Consider the following 18,798-nt stretch of genomic DNA (forward strand, 5'->3'; position numbering starts at 1 on the left):
TGCCCATTTTTGGATTGGGTTGTTTGTTTTTTTGTTATTGAGCTGCATGAGCTGCTTGTAAATTTTGGAGGTTAATCCTTTGTCAGTTGCTTCATTTGCAAATATTTTCTCCCATTCTGAGGGTTGTCTTTTGGTCTTGTTTATGGTTTCCTTTGCTGTGCAAAAGCTTTGAAGTTTCATTAGGTCCCATTTGTTTATTTTTGTTTTTATTTCCATTACTCTAGGAGGTGGGTCAGAAAGGATCTTGCTGTGATTTATGTCATAGAGTGTTCTGCCTATGTTTTCCTCTAAGAGTTTGATAGTTTCTGGCCTTACATTTAGGTCTTTAATCCATTTTGGGCTTATTTTTGTGTATGGTGTTAGGGAGTGATCTAATCTCATTCTTTTACATGTAGCTGTCCAGTTTTCCCAGCACCACTTATTGAAGAGGCTGTCCTTTCTCCACTGTACATTCCTGCCACCTTTATCAAAGATAAGGTGTCCATATGTGTGTGGGTTTATCTCTGGGCTTTCTATCCTGTTCCATTTATCTATCTTTCTGTTTTTGTGCCAGTACCATACTGTCTTGATTACTGTAGCTTTGTAGTATAGTCTGAAGTCAGGGAGCCTGATTCCTCCAGCTCCGTTTTTCGTTCTCAAGATTGCTTTGGCTATTCGGGGTCTTTTGTGTTTCCATACAAATTGCGAAATTTTTTGTTCTAGTTCTGTGAAAAATGCCAGTGGTAGTTTGATAGGGATTGCATTGAATCTATAGATTGCTTTGGGTAGTAGAGTCATTTTCACAATGTTGATTCTTCCAATCCAAGAACATGGTATATCTCTCCATCTATTTGTATCATCTTTAATTTCTTTCATCAGTGTCTTATAATTTTCTGCATACAGGTCTTTTGTCTCCTTAGGTAGGTTTATTCCTAGGTATTTTGAGACTACACTCTTAAAGGATGAACACAGAATTTTATATTTTTCATTTGCTTTGTTGTATAGATTCTACATATAAGAGAAATCATATGGTATTTGTCTTTTTTACTTGTCTAATTTACTAACTCTAGTCCTTAAAAAAAAATCCTTGCTCTGGGAGAAGAAATAGTTAAACAAATGTGCTGCCTTTTGGTCCCAACCTGGGGTAGGTACACAATGGAAGTACCCTGGGTAAGAGGTCCTGTGTGGTGGGGCAGGCAGGCCTGGAGGAGAGGATGCTTCCAGGGGCATGAGCACTGTCTCCCAGTACCCCATTGGAAAGCTGAGAAAGAAGAACTTCAAATCCAAATGAATTTTGCCACTTAAGGCAAATATACAGCTCGTCTTCCTACCTCCTCCTCCTCCTCGTCTTCAAAAACCTATTTTGCATGGCTCCTTTGTTCCCAGAAGCACCCTAATGCTGGCAAAGGCTAACAAGAAACATGAATTCTTGGGCAAAAATAATGACTCTGGGTCCACTGTTGGTGAGTTGTTGGTTGCTGATAAAGGATATTTATGCTGTAAATCTTATTTTGACACTGTTTTGGCAACCACTATCCATATTAGCTGTGGTTCTGAGACGATCGATTCCTTTACATCCAACTGAGAGTTAACTTTAAACACCAAAACATTTGACTTTTAACCATTTGGGACTGGACTCTTCCCAAAGTGGAAGTCAAGCTAACTGCATTATTTTCTCCCTTAAGCCAGGTTTCCTGAGCATAGCTTTCCATTTTCCTGATGTCTTGACTCACAGTGCTTATTCAGATATATGTCTCTATATTCCATAGCTGTAAGCTGTTCTCATGTTTGAGTTCCTGATTTTTGTAGATTTTCTTCCTCCTCTGTGCTCAGGTTATCAGTGAATGTGCCTCACCATCAGTGCGCCTGCCTCTAAAGGCAATTTCCCTATCTCTACCAGCCTTTCAGACATCAAAGAATCAGAGCAAGTGAAGACCCTAGATATCCTCTCATCCTGTGTCCCACTTTCCTCCCACTTAAAGGGGGTGATTAAAAATAGCTTTTGTCCCAAATGTCCAAGAGCATTTGAATCCTGTCTTTGGTGAGTCACTGCCCTTGAGGTCCCCTGAGTAATAGACAGAAATCAAGTCCTGGTCCTTTTATTGCTATCCGTTGCAACTTTAGTTCAAAGAAACAGCCTTTTCCTGACTAACAGTATGGGCATGCATGGGAGGGAAGCTGTCTCATTAAGCCATGCTCCCCCCTGCCCCTCCAAAAGTAGGAGGAAAACTGATCTCAAAAGCCGGGCCCTATTTCTAGTGGATTGATTCATCGAGCACCAGAACGTCATGAGTAGCTAATTGTTGCTTTTCTCTCCTACACCTGGATGGCCTGAGTAGGAGCCTTGACCTGGTACCCACTACCTTAGAATACCCCCAGGGCCGTTTCCTTCCTGAGCGCTCTTCTCTGACGTTCCAACCTTGTCATATACTTCTGCCATGCTGAAGTGCAGGCAAGTTCAGTACTTTCTCTTGCTGTCTCTCTCTCTCTACATCCATCTCCTCTAGAACTTTGTTGGGAGTGAAGGAGCATCAGGTTGTGTTGAATCAGGTAAGATACTGTTTTCAAATGGGGAAATGGAAGACTGCATTGAATCTCTAGTCTAAACCACATAGCCCAGCCTCACCTACCAGAATTTAGCATCAGTGTTTAGGTTTCAAAGTATAAATAAAAGAGGTTTACTCAACTTTCCTTTGCCTAGTTCCTTGTGCCTGTAAATGCCACGTGGGTCTTTCTGGGTATCTTTTCAATGGTAAGGTTTTGGCACCTTCTAATAGTTCTGCTAGCCTATCATCACGTCACACATCAGGTATGGTTGTTTAAAATCCAAACAAGAGGTAGTTTTAGCGGGTCCAGTGGGTATATTGAGTAGCTACATGGAGGAAAGATACAGTTTCCTGCCTGGGAAATGTCCCTAGTGTTTAGAACTAGAACTCCAAGAACCTCTGAGACCTGCAGGACAACCTCCTATGTGCAGCCGACAGGATCCAGTATTAACAGAAAGTTTATATTGAGAGTGAGGACAGTCTTTTCAAGATCTTTAAATTCCACGGACAACAAATTTCTATAAGAGAAAGACACTCACAATAAAATGATCAGAAGTTTAGCGTATGAAATTTTTGGCCTTTAGGTTTTTGTTCTGAAATTTACTGCCCTACATAGAGTTCTCCTTTCTTTTCAGGTCCAGAAAGGAGCCCATTAGGCTTGTCCCCAGCCTCCCTAGGTCAGCCACATCCTGGGCTGGCAAGTTTGTTCTCTGGCAAAAATTAGAAATAATGATAATGTCCATTGTAGATACTGCTACTACCCAAGACGGTTTGAACCCACTTTTAAGAGGGAGCTTGCACTATGTATCAAAAGTCCTAAAATGTGCAAACTCTTTGAGCCAATAATTGCACAGGTAAGGGTTTGGTGTTGATTTTAAGAAAAAATATAGGTGTATTTTCAGATGTATTTATAAGCATTTCCCACATAGCATTATTTATAAGACTGAAGAATAGAACAGCCTAAATTTTCATCAGTAAGTAAATAGTGAAATAATGGTGAATCCATAAAATGAAATATTATAATCTATTTTAAATGACTGTCTAAAAGATTATTTGTATGAACACTAAAAATATTCAAGATAGTTTGTCAGATGAAAAGGTTGGTTACAAAACAATGTATAGTGTGAGCCATACGCTCTCATATTTTTTTATATATACAGAAAAAAAAACATGGAAGAACATTCACCAGTGTTAATAGAATTTATCTCCCGAAGATATTTTTAAAATTTTCTGTTTGCTTATCTGGAAATTCCACAGGTGCTATCATGAATGTGTATTGCATCAAAAACAAGAAAAAAATTTCATTTAGTTGTTTTTGTCTTAAAAGAAATTAAAAACAACATTGATAAGCTTCATTGGGACCTACCACGAATATGCTGCCAGCAGACAGTAAAGGGGTTGTGGTGAGGGCCGTGGGAAAGCTCTTTTAAAGACCCTCTTATTTCTCATTAAACTGCCATCAGTTTCCCCTTCCTTCCTTCTTTGAGACTGCCTGGGGAGTTCTGCAGAATCTAAATTGGTTCTGAGATCAGGATGTTTGCACAAGTGAGAGTGACCTCTAGGGGAGAGATGATGTTGGTGGAGAAAGAAACAAACAAAAGCACAAAGCAAAAGAACATTCAGTGCCAAATGCCAGAGCGTCTAATAATGAGTACATTTACAATGTTACCAAAGCTCAAAAACATGTAATGGTAACTACCTGAGAGACATGTTGATGAGATAAGTCAGACATAGATGATTCATGGATAAATAGAATTATCTAACAGTTTATAAGGCTTAATGACTTTAGAAGGCAGTTCACACGGTGCTGGGCCCCGTCTCACGCCCTCTCCACGTGTGAAGCAGGGACGTGCGGCAAGCTCACACACTGATTCTGCTGGTGATACATTCTCAAGTCCTCAAATTGTTGTGATCATGCTTAGAAGTGGTAGTAACTCCTGACACTACAAATCCGCCCCCGGGGGAAAGATGTTCCCCATGCACACGAGCAAGCTAATTTGAGGATTGAGGAGGAACACTGAGAATCACACTTCCCAGACGTCAATCTTTAAAACAACCAGACAATCCCTGCCCTCACCAATCTCCACCCCAGGCTGGGAAGAAGCAGCAAATGGGCCCTACTCCACGCTAAGCACCTGTGTTCATAACCAGGCCAATCAGAATAGACTTTGAGGGACAGCAGATTTTGGTTTAGTCCCCTGAGAAATAAAGAGGAAAGAGAACTGTCTCTGTACTGGAAATCTATGCAGAAGTTATTTTTCTCCCAATTCATGTTTGTAGCCAAGGCAAAGGTAAAATAAATGGGGAAATACAGGGTTTGAATAGAACCCAAGAATCCAAAACTTTTGGGTGATAGGGATTGGAACAAAGATGCTTCTGTTGAAGGGATTTAGACACTATATCTCACTCCCAAACATGCAGACACACATCACATATCTGTTTGCATTTATTGATTTTTTTTAGGGCCTGAGAGAGGTACCCAGGGGGAGCTAAGAAAAAAGGCCAGGAACCCTATGAACATTGAAGCTCAGGCTATAGAGAAATACATGAGAGATAGGAAGGGGAGTAGGGAATGGGGAGATGGCAAGTCCTAACAGAAGCTAGGAGGGGAAACGGGCAGACAGCAGTCCTGGAAACAACACACCATAAGTAAAGGGGAAATTTACCCACTGAGTCATAGGCAGCACACCTGTCTGAGCAAAGTCTAGGAGGAGGATTTGAACATAGCCTGTGGCCAGGCATGTGCTGGAACTCATCCAGTGCCAGCTTCCCTGGCTGCATCAGCAACCCCAGGGTACCTGGCTCTGTGTAGGCGAATAAAAAGTACGGTAATGCTGGACACTTGGGGAGCTTCATGAAGGGACACATCTTGTGTAAGAATAAAAATAGGGAGGAAACTTTGTCCTTTTCATTTGGAAAGGGAGGGTCATTCTTTCATAGCACCGTAAGGATCAAAATAACAGTAATGAATTCCCTTAATAACGTGTGCCAAGATATGGCTGCAGGAGGGGGACTGAAGTGAACTGGCATCAAGACCAGAGACAGTGACCGAAGCAATAGCCACTCCTACAAAATTCTGCTTAGAGAGATAGCCCCCAAGCTCCTGGCAGAAAGAGGTGAGCAACAGACATGGACAGGCAAGCCTGAGGATTCTTAAAATATCTGGGATGGAAAATCTGGAAACAATTGCAACATGAATGGGTGATTAGAGGGATTAAGGGCATCCTATCTGAGGTTATGAATACATTATGTCACTTAAACCCAGGTTGGTGAAACAAGACATATACCAGTTATGCTAGAGAGATCATCTCAATTCATGTCCCCAGTTGATGGGGCATGTTCCTAGAGTTAAAAATTATCCCCCCTGTGTCCTCATTATTTTCTTCAGATTATAATTGTAAAAACACTGAATGAGTGGTAACAATGAAAAGAATGGAGAAAATCGGAGCAGTTTATGGTAAGACTTGTATGGGATCAAATATAGTCATAAATTCTTTGACGATCCTCCCACCAAATGGTGGGGTCTATTTAGCTTCTCCTGGAACGGAGTCAACCTGTGAATTCTTGGACCAAAACTGCACAGCTGACCTAATGCTATGACAGTCTGGACCTCTCCTCGAACAAAGGCTAGCAACTGCCTCCTAAATCTTTGAGAGTCTTGAACGGCTGTGTAAGAAATCCAACTACCCTACTGGAGATATCTCATGGAGGGCCCTGAAACTATATGGAGAGGGAGAGAGGCAGAGGTGAGCTCAGCTTGCAAGCCATTCCCATCAAGACACTGGTTATAAGAATGAAGTCTCTTGTCTCCTCCTGACCAGACCAGCCGTCAGCTGAATTTCACTGAATCATTCCAGTCTATGCCACGTGAAACAGAATTCGTGGGAATTCTTGACCCACGAAATTGTGAACTATAGTAAAAAGGGATGTTATTTTAAACCACTAAGTTTTGGGGTTTGTTAAATAGCAGTAGATAATTAGAACAATAGTATAGGTTTCAAATTCTACATAGGTTTTCCCAAGACCCTCTTCTTGCCCCCCAGCCTACTGGGTTTGCGTGTGTGTGTGTGTGTGTGAGTGTGTTCATTGTGTAGATTTCCCCAAGAGAATATAGGCTTTGTTTCCTGGAGAATGCTATAGATATGTCACCAGGAAGCACAGGAGGAACTCCATCAGTGGTAGAGAAAGAAAGCCCCTTAGTAGGGTTGCTTTATTCTCTTTCTCCCCTTAGACGATTCCCTGAGATCTGCTTCAGTCTGCTCTCACCATTTTCTTTTTTTTTTAATTTTTATTAAATTAAATTAACAATGTTATGTTAGTTTCAGGTGTACAGAAAAGAATTTGAAAAGGAATAGATACATGTATATGTATAACTGAATCACTTTGCTGTATACCTGAAACTCACACAACACTGCTCTCACCATTTTCATACAGGATGACCCTATCTTGGTTTCTCACTGAGAAGCCCCTCAGTTCGTAGTTCAGAGAATTGCCTTAACCAGTTAGAGGAGATAATCCTATGTAATGAGACTGAATAGCTGAGTTCAATAAGCCCCAAACTTCCGTATTATTTCCTATGCTTATTATGGCACTTTTTGTTGTGTTGAAAATAACTAACACCTATGTAGGTCACTTTCTGAGTTATAAAATGGAAATAATATCTACCTTCCAAGTACATCAGAGTTATTGTGGGATTAATTTATTTTATTTTGCCTTTCATGGCTTATTTTATTTATAAATTTTTATTGGAGTATAGTTGCCTTACAGTGTTGTGTTACTTTCTGCTGTACAGCAAAGTGAATCAGTTATACGTATACATATATCCCCTCTTTTTTTAGATTTCCTTCCCATTTAGGTCACCACAGACCATTGCGTACAGTTCCCTTTGCTATACAGTAGGTTCTCATTAGTTATCTATTTTATACATAGTAGTGTATATATGTCAATACTGATCTCCCAATTCATCCCACCCCTCCCTTTCCACCCTTGGCATCCATAAGTTTCTTCTCTACATCTGTGTCTCTATTTCTGCTTTGCAAATAAGTTCATCTGTACCATTTTTCTAGATTCCACATGTAAGCGGTATTATATGATATTTGTTTTTCTCTTTTTGACTTACTTCACTCTGTATGACAGTCTCTAGGTCTATCCACATCTCTGCAAATGGCACTATCTAATTCCTTTTTATGGCTGAGTAATATTCCATTGTATATTTGTACCACATCTTCTTTATTTATTCCTCTGTTGATGGACTTTTAGGTTGCTTCCATGTCCTGGCTATTGTAAATAGTGCTGCAGTGAACATTGGGGTGCATAAAAATATGGTATTCTTCACGAATTTGTGTGTCATCCTTGCACAGGGGCCATGCTAATCTTCTCTGTATCATTCCAATTTTAGTATATATGCTGCTGAAGCAAGCACTATTGTGAGATATAAATGAGATGATGTGGGTGGAAGTTCTTTGTAAACTTTAAAATGTTGTACCCTTGCAAAGTTATCATTATCATTACTATTAAGGAATTAGTAAATTACAGGTAGTGTTGGAACACGTGGGCTTAGCATTGTGTGATCTTAGGCAATTCACTTAACATCTCAGCCATTTTCTCATCCCTAAAATAAAAAGTGTTTACTACATAATATCTGAGGTTAAGAACCTGTGTTGGCACAGGCAAATTAGTGCATAATGTTCAAAGACAAATGTGGCTCCATCCTTGCTGACCAGGAATTTATAAGGCAGTTGTTAAGATAACTCATGCTAAAATGATAATAATAATTCAAGTTAAACCTTTTTATTGAACTATAGTTGATTTACAATATTGTGTAAGTTTCAGGTGTACAGCAAAGTCAGTCAGTTTCATATAAATATATTATATATATATATATATATTCTTTTTCAGATTCTTTTCCTTTATAGGTCATTATAAGATATTGAATACGGTGTCCTATGCTATACCAAGTTAACCTTTTAAACACAAAAGTTCCCTGGGACCAAAATGTCCCCAACAGGTGATTTTCCAGATACTAGTATAATGTGCTGGTATCTTCTATTTATCCCTCCAGACCCAATCTCTGCCCTTGTTGGCTGTCCTATATGGAGTACATCAATGTGCTCTCTTGTTTCAGGACTTCTGATTGGTTTATCAGTCAGAACCAGTTTATCAATCAGAACCAGATAAACCAGTCAAGAGGTTTATCAGGAGATGGGGAGAGAGAGAAAAAAGAGGTCAGGGTATTTATTCAACCTGCTTTCTCCCTATGGGTTCATCTGAAGATATCTCTTCCTTGACCCAAGGACACATTGTCTTTCAAGACTGCTCTCTCCACATGACTCTATCCTTCCAAGTTCCGTAAACTACTCTCTCTCTCCTTGACCCTTTCTCCTGGGGATGAAAGCAGCTCAGCTTTAACTAACCCTGGAATACTTCACAATCCCTTGTAGGGTAGGTAGCCTCCAATATGGCCCCCTGTGGTCCTATTTCCTAGTCTCACAACCTTGTATGATCCCCTCCTCTTGAATGTGGCCTAGACTTATTGATTCACTTCTCTGTGATTGAGTTCTTCCCTTTCTGACTGAGAATTTCTTTATTTAGGGAGATTCAAGTCCACAACCCATTATCCACAATTCTGAAATCCTCAAAGCTCTGAAAGCCAAAAGTGGTAAATTGAGGGCAAATCTGACCTGAAATAACATGAAGCTATTTATAATCTTTATTTATGCTTCTTAGTGTGAGGTTCATAGTTTCACTGCACAAATACTGATGATTTCCACAACATGTTACACTGAGGGTATTATATTTAGAACATACGGTATATGCATTGTATTACAACAAACTATGTGAATTCCAAAGCAAATCTGGCCCCAAGGGTTTCAGATTTATTATAACCCAATATTCAAGCTTGGAGACTGTTCTATCTCTTTAAGATGACTTTGCACTTCTCTGCCTTGATCCTTTATGTGTTGGTTTTAAGGTTTAAGTCTCAGAATCATTTTATTTACCTTGATTGCCAGTTGTGGGGAACTCTTCCCTGTAAACTCCATAATTGACAATTGTGGGTGAATAGTAGATCTGAGTAAAAGGGGAGGTGGGTGTTAGTATGGAGAAGGAGGGGGAGGAAAGTCTTCATGAGGGTCGGTGAGTTTTCAAGGATAAAGAAAACTCTTTCCTTAAGGTGACACTAGGGTTCTAGACAAAAATAACAGCACAGAGGTGTGAGGCAACCCAGGGTGCATAGACTGCTGAAAACAGCTGACTTATCATAGGGGTTGGGATGAAATGGGATAAGGGCTGTATAGGAGCTGACCCTGGGAGAGTAATACAGGGGAGTCAAGGGTTTCTCACAGCAGAGAGAATTATAATATAGAAAGCCATGCAGCCAACAGTGCAAAGAGAATAGATTGGAGGGAGAGGAGGAGGAGGCAGGGGCCCAGGAAAGGCTTTTGCACAGGTCTAGGAGACAGTCTCAGAACTAACCAGTGGGGTGGAAAATGGAAGAAGAGAGAGTCAAGAAAGTTTAGAACAGAGATTCAAAAGGCCTTGGCAGAAGTTGGATATGAAAGGGAAGGGGAGGAGTTAAATCTAAGTAGTTGATTATTGCTGGTAGAACAAAGTTCACTAGGCAGAAAGTTAAGTTTTAACATTCTTAACAGCTGATTACTTCTAATTTGAAATAAGAAGATTCTAATTTTACCAAGGTGGAGAGGGCCATGACCAACACACTGTAGTAGGCAGTACATGGACCTGGAGGTCAGCTGATCTCAGTTCTTTATTGTAACCTGAAGCAAAACATTTTCCCTCTCTAAATCTTAGTCTCTTTATCTGAAGAGCCTGGACAGTATCACCAGCTTGACAGGATTTGTGGCATGATGCATACAGTAAGGAAACAAAGTTGTGTATGTGAAAATTTCTGCCACTTCCAAAGTGTGCAAATGAATACTACTTACATCTGAATGAGGATACTTGGCTCAGAGAGGTTAAGAGTCTCCCCAACATTGCAGAGCAGTGATGGTCCTAGGACCTGAGACTCTGATGCAGGGTCTCTGATCTGATCCCAAAACCTCTGGAAAATAAGCAACATGTGGGCTTAGCCTGGTATATAGCAGAGGATAGAGACAATATGGAGAGCCTTGTCTTCACCATTCTGTTTTCCCTCACATAATTTACCTTTAGTAGAAGATCAATTCTTTGCCTTGTATTATTTATTGTCAACATGAATAATAAGTACAGAATCGACCACCAGCCTTTAAATGTCAAGGAGGTTAGGCAGAGGGACATAACACAATTAAAAGCCTACTTAACAGGATAAACAAATACAATTCTCTTGAGGGTGTTTTGTCTCACTTGCCTTAGGTAGTTAACTTACTACAGACATTGAGAGGCAATTACTTGAGTCAATAAATGATTCCCACTCCAGATTGTGGATGGCTATGCATAGGATTTATTTTTAAGTTGGCCAGAAAATCCTAATTTATTTTCTAATTGATATCAGCTGTTTCATCTGCCCTGTCAAACTCATGGCTCTGAAATATCAAGGGCATTTTTCTATCACTGCCAGGGCTCAAAAATGGCTGATACCAAGTCACTGCCGATGACCTCACATGGTCATTGACCAGCTAGCTATGATAGGCCAACTGTGTATTTGGTGAGCTGGTGTTCATTTGTTCACACCCAGAGGAAAAAGCAATTTGATGATGTGCGTTGCTGGACAGGCAGGGGTTACAACTCTGCTTTGGCTTCTTTTTATCTTTATAATCTTTTGAGGATTGCTAACTTAACTTCTGGAATGTTAGAAGTCTTTGGAAGTGGAAGTGATGACACATTTCTTATAAAGAAGTTGGCAAACTGGTACATAGTAGGTGCTCAATTAATATGATATTTTGTCCTTCAGACAGAATGTGAGTGTTTCAGTTGTAAGAGCTTTACAACTTTCATGCATTTCCAGTTCCCTTCTAGGTCTTCTTCTCACCTTCAAGGATTAGGATTGGACTATTGCTCTTTCTCTGTAGGAATAAGGCTTAGCCTGGACTTGGCTCCCACATTGTCCTTTATATCTAATAGTGAACTGGAACCATTAAGCATTAATTCTAAAACCCCATATAATCCTCCTTGAATCATATTTTTTGTACCAAAGAATCAATTTGGCTGAATTTTTACTGAGGCCACTTAGACAAAACTTCTATTGATTTGTTTATTTTACTTTGTTTTATATCTAAAACTGGTTTATACATTTGGTTCATATATACTTGGTTTATACTTTTGGAATAAAGCTAGGTAGCAGGGTTACTAGGCTGTGAGTTCCTTAAGTTAGAGACTTCTATCTAGCTTTATACATCTGGTCTTCACACAAGACTTAGAACAAGGTACAGAGAATGTTTCTGATTTGTCTTGTTTGAAGGTTTTCCTACCCTCTGGCCACATGGCTACAAGTGTGATCTTCAAGTCCACTCATCCAGAGTCACTTAACTCATGTTTTGCTTTTAACATTTCTTGGGTTTTTACTTTAAAGGCTCTGTTCCATTCAGTAACACCCTAGTGTGACTCAGAAACTCTCAAATGACATACTAAATGCTCTCTAAAATATATTAAAAGTTTATCTCTGGATAAAACTTAGGATAAGCAAAGTGCTTTAAAAACAAACCAAAGACATGCAATTTAAAGTGTTTGTTCAGTTTAAAAATACATTGGAGATTGCTTATTGGTAGGAAATGACCCAAGAAAAGATAGGCCAAATAATTCCACCTCTCTCTTCTTCTGTCCTCTTCCATACAGTTTTGATATGCATGTATAAAAATAATAAGGATAGCTAACATTTATTAGCTATGAATGGCTAAGATACTAGGAGCTCCTGCTATGTACCAGGCCCCAACCTAAAGGTTTTTCATGTTTAACTATTTGTTTCTATAATAGTCTCATAGGGCAGGTGCTGTCATTGTCTCCATTTTATAATTGAGGAAATTGGTGCACAGAAGGTTTAAATAACTTGCCCAAGGTCACACAACTGGTATGTTGTATAGACAGGATTTAAACAGAAGTAGTCAGATTCTAAGTTTAAACAGCAGAAATAGTCAATATCAAATGTATTATCCAAAGGATACAAGAAGCTAACATCCACTGGAAAGGCACACTTGTCATGAACTTCCAATAAGAAGTGTAGCCATACATTTCAATGTCAAATAATTCCTTTCAAATGAGGCCAGAACAAGAGGAACCATACATCTTAGGCAACGCTAAGCTTAGACAAGAAAAATATTGAAAATCTTTATTGTCATTATTAAATATTATATAAGCATTTAAAATGTTCATAAATATTTATTTGAATTATATACTTATAAATTGTATGTGTACATGCACATGTGTGCATGTGTGTATCATATGTACCTATACTTACAGGGCTATATAGTGAGAGAGATATATATTATATGGATGTATAGCACATGTCTCAGACATCTATATATTCATCGTATATACTATAGATGTATGAGTAATATAACTCAACCTAATTTAAGTGTGTTATTAAAGGGTTATGTTGCAAACACCTCTTGTTCATCTCTTCCAGTACTCTTGGCCATACTTCTCATTGTAATTACCTCTACAGGGGCAAGTTCTATAGTCTTCCAGAAATTTCTGACAGGTGCAGCCTAATATTTTCCTGTTTTAGACCCCTCTCACTTCCTATCTTTGGGCATGTCTGGAACAGTTAGCACTCAAAAATGAAATCTGGGGAAGCAGACATTCTGTACAACAGTGCTGACCCATGAGACTGGCAGCTAACAGAAAACTGCTTCTCCCTTTCTTCCCCAGACTGATGATTCTGAGATACATTTCATAAAGTTTCCCAAAGGCTCATGCACAGTATGAAGTGACCAGCCACCCATTGGGTGGCCAACTTACGGTGCAGTTGGATTTCCCTCCTTTCCTGCTTCATTCCCCTATCCCTTGCTTCTCCTTTTTGCAATCACATTCTCGAATTAACCACTCATCATAAACCTTCACCTCAGATTTTGCTTTGGGGGCTCCCAGGCTAAGATGAGCACTATTTAAGTTATATTTTCTCTATTCAATTATTTATTATATTGCTAAGATATAGTAAAAATTAGAACTTCAACAAGTAACGCTGTAGGTTTCATTGCCTGTCAAGGGTCATCATTTCAGTTTATAGATTTTAAAAATAAGAACTTTCTGTGGTAACAGGTTGCGGGCTGTGAAACATTATTTCAAGCCAGCAATGGTCTGGTGATCAGTCTATGAAATAGTGATTTATGTCACATGTATCTGGAAAACAAATTGAAGTCATTCTCCAAGCCAGATCCCTGTTTCAAGAAATATTATATGGTATCATATACAAGTCCTGGTGGGAACATTATGACTTTTAAAGGGCATGCATTTTATTAAATGTATAACATAGCTATGTAAAATATTAGTGAGGGTGTTGTTGGGCTCATTCGAAATGAAAACAAATGAGGAGGATGGATGAGTGTGGGATGATATATTGTGATTCCACTGTCATGTGGCAGTTTCTTTTGCTGACTCAAGTTTAAAATCAGAATACTTCTCTGCCTAGCAAGCAAACGTTGCCATTTCTTAGTGACTATTAATAATTTGGGGAGTGGAGAAGGAAGACAGCAGGCCAAAATGTCATAGTGGGCATATTGGTCATTGATTGCTTAGGATCCTCTAGGGCAGGGTTTTTCAACCTCAGCACTATTGCTGTCTCTCTGCTGGATTATTTTTGTTGCAAGGAGCTGTCCTGTGCATTATTGGATGTTTAGCAGCATCTGTGGGCTTGGCCCACTAGATTCCAGTAGTATCACCCCCATCCAAGCCATGACAACAAAAAATGTCTACAGACATTGCTAAGTGTTCGCTGTGGAACAAAATCTTTCCCAGTTGAGAAACACTGCTTTAGGACAATGCAGATGCTGATTGACTGGTGTGTTGGGAGGTCCTCCACACAGAACAGAGGGGTTCAAGGTCTTAGAATGAGGTTCTTCTGAGAAGATCTGAGACAGTGAAACAGTCAAATTAAAGCAAGGTTTACTAATACTCCACATATGTGCAGTAGGTAAAGATAAGTAGCCTAAAACTTTTCTCAGACTTTGGTGGTACATAAGAGTCACCTAGAGAGCTTGCTTAAAACAGATGCCTGAATCCCACCCTCAGCAAGTCTGATTCAGTAATTCTGATGTCCTGATGAACCTGATTCAATAAGCCCAATGCTTTGCATTTCTCATGATCTCCTAGATGATGCCGATGCTGTGGGTTTGTGAGCCACCCTTTAAATAGCCTTGGGCTCAAAGTCAAAAGACCCTGACTTCGGGCAATTCACTTAAACCCTATTATTTTCCATTTTAAGTAGAATGGGATACTTACGTAGATAAAAGATAAATAAGCAATAAAGGGAAGAGGGGACAGGATAGAAATACATAAAGGATGTTAACTGCCTTGTTCACCACCACTGTCACACAGCTGCACTCAAAATGTATCCTTTAAATGAATTAGTAATATATAACTCTGAGATGAAAAAGAAGATAGCATGAATCAAAACACTGTTTGGAAATTGCAACAGTGTTTAATTTTTGCTGATTATTAATGTATGTTTTATCTATTAATAATAAATACTTTGCTTTATGAATTTATTTGTGTTGTTCTTCCTGCACATTGCATTAATCCTTGGGGACCATGAGAAGCAATGTATTGTCCAAAGGCAAGACAAAAAGAAAAAGAAACGTATGTTGAGACTTGCATTGCCATTACAAATTGAGTAAATCAAGTATTCTCTTGTCTCACTTCCTACCCATGTGGCACTGTTCATCCATGTGCACCGCCTGGCTTCTAGGCCACTTCATGTACCTATGGATAGACCAATGAGGTGGGTCATGAGCTTACAGGTGTTCATATCTAATCTTGTTTCTGTTACTCGAGTCCCCATCTGTGACCCTATGGGTAGGCAAATGGTCTAAAGTGTTCCAATCCCCCTGTTGCCCCATTAACTGGACAAAGGGGTGGGCATGTTCTGTGATTAGTTTTTATGTGTCAACTTGGCTAGTTTATAGGGCCCAGTTATTTAATCAAACACTAATCTATATGTTTCTGTGAAGCTATTGTGTAGATGTGGTTACATCTAAAATCAGCTGACCTTAAGTAACCATTACCTTTGACAGTGTGGGTAAGCCTCATTAAATCATTTGAAGGCTTTAAGAGCAAAATCTGGAATTTCCCAAAGAAGAAACCCTGCCCCAAGATTGCAGCATTAATTCTTGCTTGAGTTTTCAGCCTGCCAGCCTTCCCTACAATGTGTGTAGTGTATATATGCATCCTAGTTGTTCTGTTTCTCTAGAGAACTCTGACTGATACAGTATGTGACTGAGCTTTGACTCAATCAGAATCCTTCCCCAGGATTTTTTAAATCCCCTTTTATCTCTGAACATGAATTTTCAAGGATGTGGTAGAGCCGTGAGCAAATATAGGGTCGGCTGGTTTGAGAGCAATGAAGCCAATATGCAAAGATGCAAAAGTCAGAGATGGAGACAGAGCATCTCAACAGACAGAGAACACCCAAACCCTGACCCAGGGTATTCTGAGGTCAGCTGTAACTTCTTTCTTGCAAGAAGTCAGTACTGGAGTTCCAGTTCTGTTTTTTTTCTCAGTGACTCTCTTGATTATTGGTTGGAGGATTATTCATGGGGAGTGATGACTGTCCTTGTTTCCCATGTAGAAAAACTATATGGGCCTGAGCAAATACTGTTTTCATGCCTAACCAAATGCTAAAGATAAATGTATGCTTCAGACACCTCTGTTGTAATGCACTCTGCCATCTTCAGACCCTCTGCTTAAATAGGTCAGGTTTATAGTATTTGACCCTCATTACTGTTAGCTGATTGGAACAAGGCTGGACATCTTACTCAAAGAGAAGCATGTACAGACTGGCCAGTGACCAATCCCTTGTGATGTCTGGCTCAGAAAGATGGGCTGGACTGCTCAGATTCCATCCTTGGGAATTAGGAATTTGGCAATTTTTTTTAAATTTTTTAAATTTTTGCGGTACGCGGCCCTCTCACTGTTGTGGCCTCTCCCGTTGCGGAGCACAGACTCCGGACACGCAGGCTCAGTGGCCATGGCTCACAGGCCCAGCCGCTCCGTGGCATGTGGGATATTCCCGGACCAGGACACAAACCCATGTCCCCTGCATCAGCAGACGGACTCTCAACCACTGCGTCACCAGGGAAGCCCTGGAATTTGGCAATTTTGAACATGAGTTAGAAGTAGGGGTAGATAGTAAATCAAACTCATGATGTTGAGTTGAGGACATGGCAATTCGAAGTGTATGTGTACAATATAAAAGAAAGGAGATTGGGGAAGAAGAAGCCAGTTGGTCAACAGAGAAGCATTTAGAAGTGAGAAGCAGGTGCCATGAGAGAGAGGCCATGCAGCTGAGTGAGTTACAGTCCTATTCTCAGGAGGTGCAATGATGCTAAGTAAAATAGAGCTTCCTTCCCCTGAGTTATACTGAGGTTAGCCTCCAACTTTCCCAACCAAACAGGGCCACCTGGAACATGTTCAATGAGATTGGGAACTGCTTATCATGGGTAGAGCCCCAGACTGTGACATTTTAACTAAAAACAAAACAGGAAGTGATTTTTAGATGACAAAGCTTCCTAGAAAGGAACATCAACTTGCAAAATGTAAATTCCAAACCAGCTGTTAATCATCTATTAATGTTTACAGGGAGCAAACAACTCTCAGTGCTATTTCTTAATTAAATGATTCTTTTCCCTCTGTGAATACTGGTATTTTTGATAAATATAACATCTTTGTATGCTATTAGATAGTTCATAAATCTTATTTTTGTGGCAGGAGAAATCTTTGGAAGGTGATGGATACATGTATGGCCTTGATGGTGATGATGGTTTTATGGGTGTATACTTACCCCCAAATTCATCAAGTTCTATGAAATAATAGGTACAGCTCTTTATATTTCGGTCATACCTCATAAAGTGATTTTGAAAATCTCACTTTTGCTATTGTAGTTTTTTTTAAAAGAAGAGGAAAAAACCCACAAGTAATCCCATTTTAAGATGACAGTAAAATTTAGGGCACAGTAGGGATCCATACCCAACGCTAGCCAGACTTTTGAAAAGAGGAAAAACCAATGTGATAAAAGGAAGAAATGATCTCAGTCTTAGAGGAAAGTGAAAGGGCTCTTGAAACAAACTGAGAAGGTTTAAAAAAAATGCAAATCCTATACCAGGTTGTGTTGTCATCTTTTCCCTAAAAGGGAATGCAAATTATGTCAGTCCAGAGACGTAATCTGGGACTAATCAGAGATCAGCGTTAACCTGCACAGCTTGGGAATGGCCTTCTCAATAGGCGCTTAGTGTCTGACTGTCCATTTGTGGAAGATGGATGAGTGCAGGTGCCATAATAAGGCCATAACATTTGGTTATGATAGTGGTCCCTGACGACCAAAGCGATCCATAAATTATAATTGAACTACAACTGAGTGCAGGCAGCATGTGACACAATTCATTCTAGTCACCTCATTCTAAATTCAAGCCTAGAATTGTAAATGCAGGAGCCGAAAGGCAGGGGTGAGAGTTCTATAAGGAATCCTGTTCCTCCCTTCAGCTTCCCTTTGTGATTTTTAGTTGGGAGGTGTTTAAGGATCAGAGCTTTATAAAATCGTCTCAAGATAATGGTCCTCCCTATGGACAGGTTTCCCCAGAATTTTAACAGTACGGGTCAAATGTGGTAGTCAGCAAAAATTGTCTACTCATTCATTCATTCATTCCATAAATGTTTCCTTGTTGCTTAACTGTGTGTTGGAAATTGCTACACTGAGGCTCACAGTCTCACGAAGGATGCAGCCACATATAGATAATCTAGAACAATGTATGGTAGTTTTCGAAGTACGTTCATGGAGTTCTATGGAAATTCCTAACAAGGAATGTCTAAAACTACCTGGAAGCGTCGAGGAAGCCTCCTAAATTTGGTGTGTGATATCTAAGCCACGTCTTAAAGGATGTGCGGGGATTCACCAGGCAAAGGAGTAGGCAGTGAAACACTCCAGGTTCAGGGGCTGAATGAGCTGACAGAGTGTGAAGCAACCTGTGATACAGGGAAAATTCACACAGTCTCTCAAAAGGCAGGAGAGCACTGCTTTACTTTAACCCGCACAGTTTCAATTACCATTTTACAAAGTGAGCACCTACTATTACCTTAGGCACTTGCAAACATTTGGGGTTACAAAACAGGAGAAGGCATGAAGCCCACCCGC

General features: G+C 39.8%; 1 non-coding gene across 1 annotated transcript; it reads right to left on the reverse strand.

Annotated features, from left to right (window-relative positions):
* Positions 1-7,840: 7,840 nt before the first annotated feature.
* On the reverse strand, positions 7,841-7,947 carry LOC113618619 (U6 spliceosomal RNA). Its single transcript, XR_003432055.1, has one exon. It is a non-coding gene; the product is annotated as a U6 spliceosomal RNA (small nuclear RNA).
* Between the last annotated feature and the right edge of the window lie 10,851 nt (positions 7,948-18,798).

This window comes from Aethalodelphis obliquidens, unplaced genomic scaffold, assembly GCF_003676395.1.
Source record: "Aethalodelphis obliquidens isolate GAN/ISIS:26980383/991018 unplaced genomic scaffold, ASM367639v1 scaffold5, whole genome shotgun sequence".
Lineage (NCBI taxonomy): Eukaryota > Metazoa > Chordata > Mammalia > Artiodactyla > Delphinidae > Aethalodelphis > Aethalodelphis obliquidens.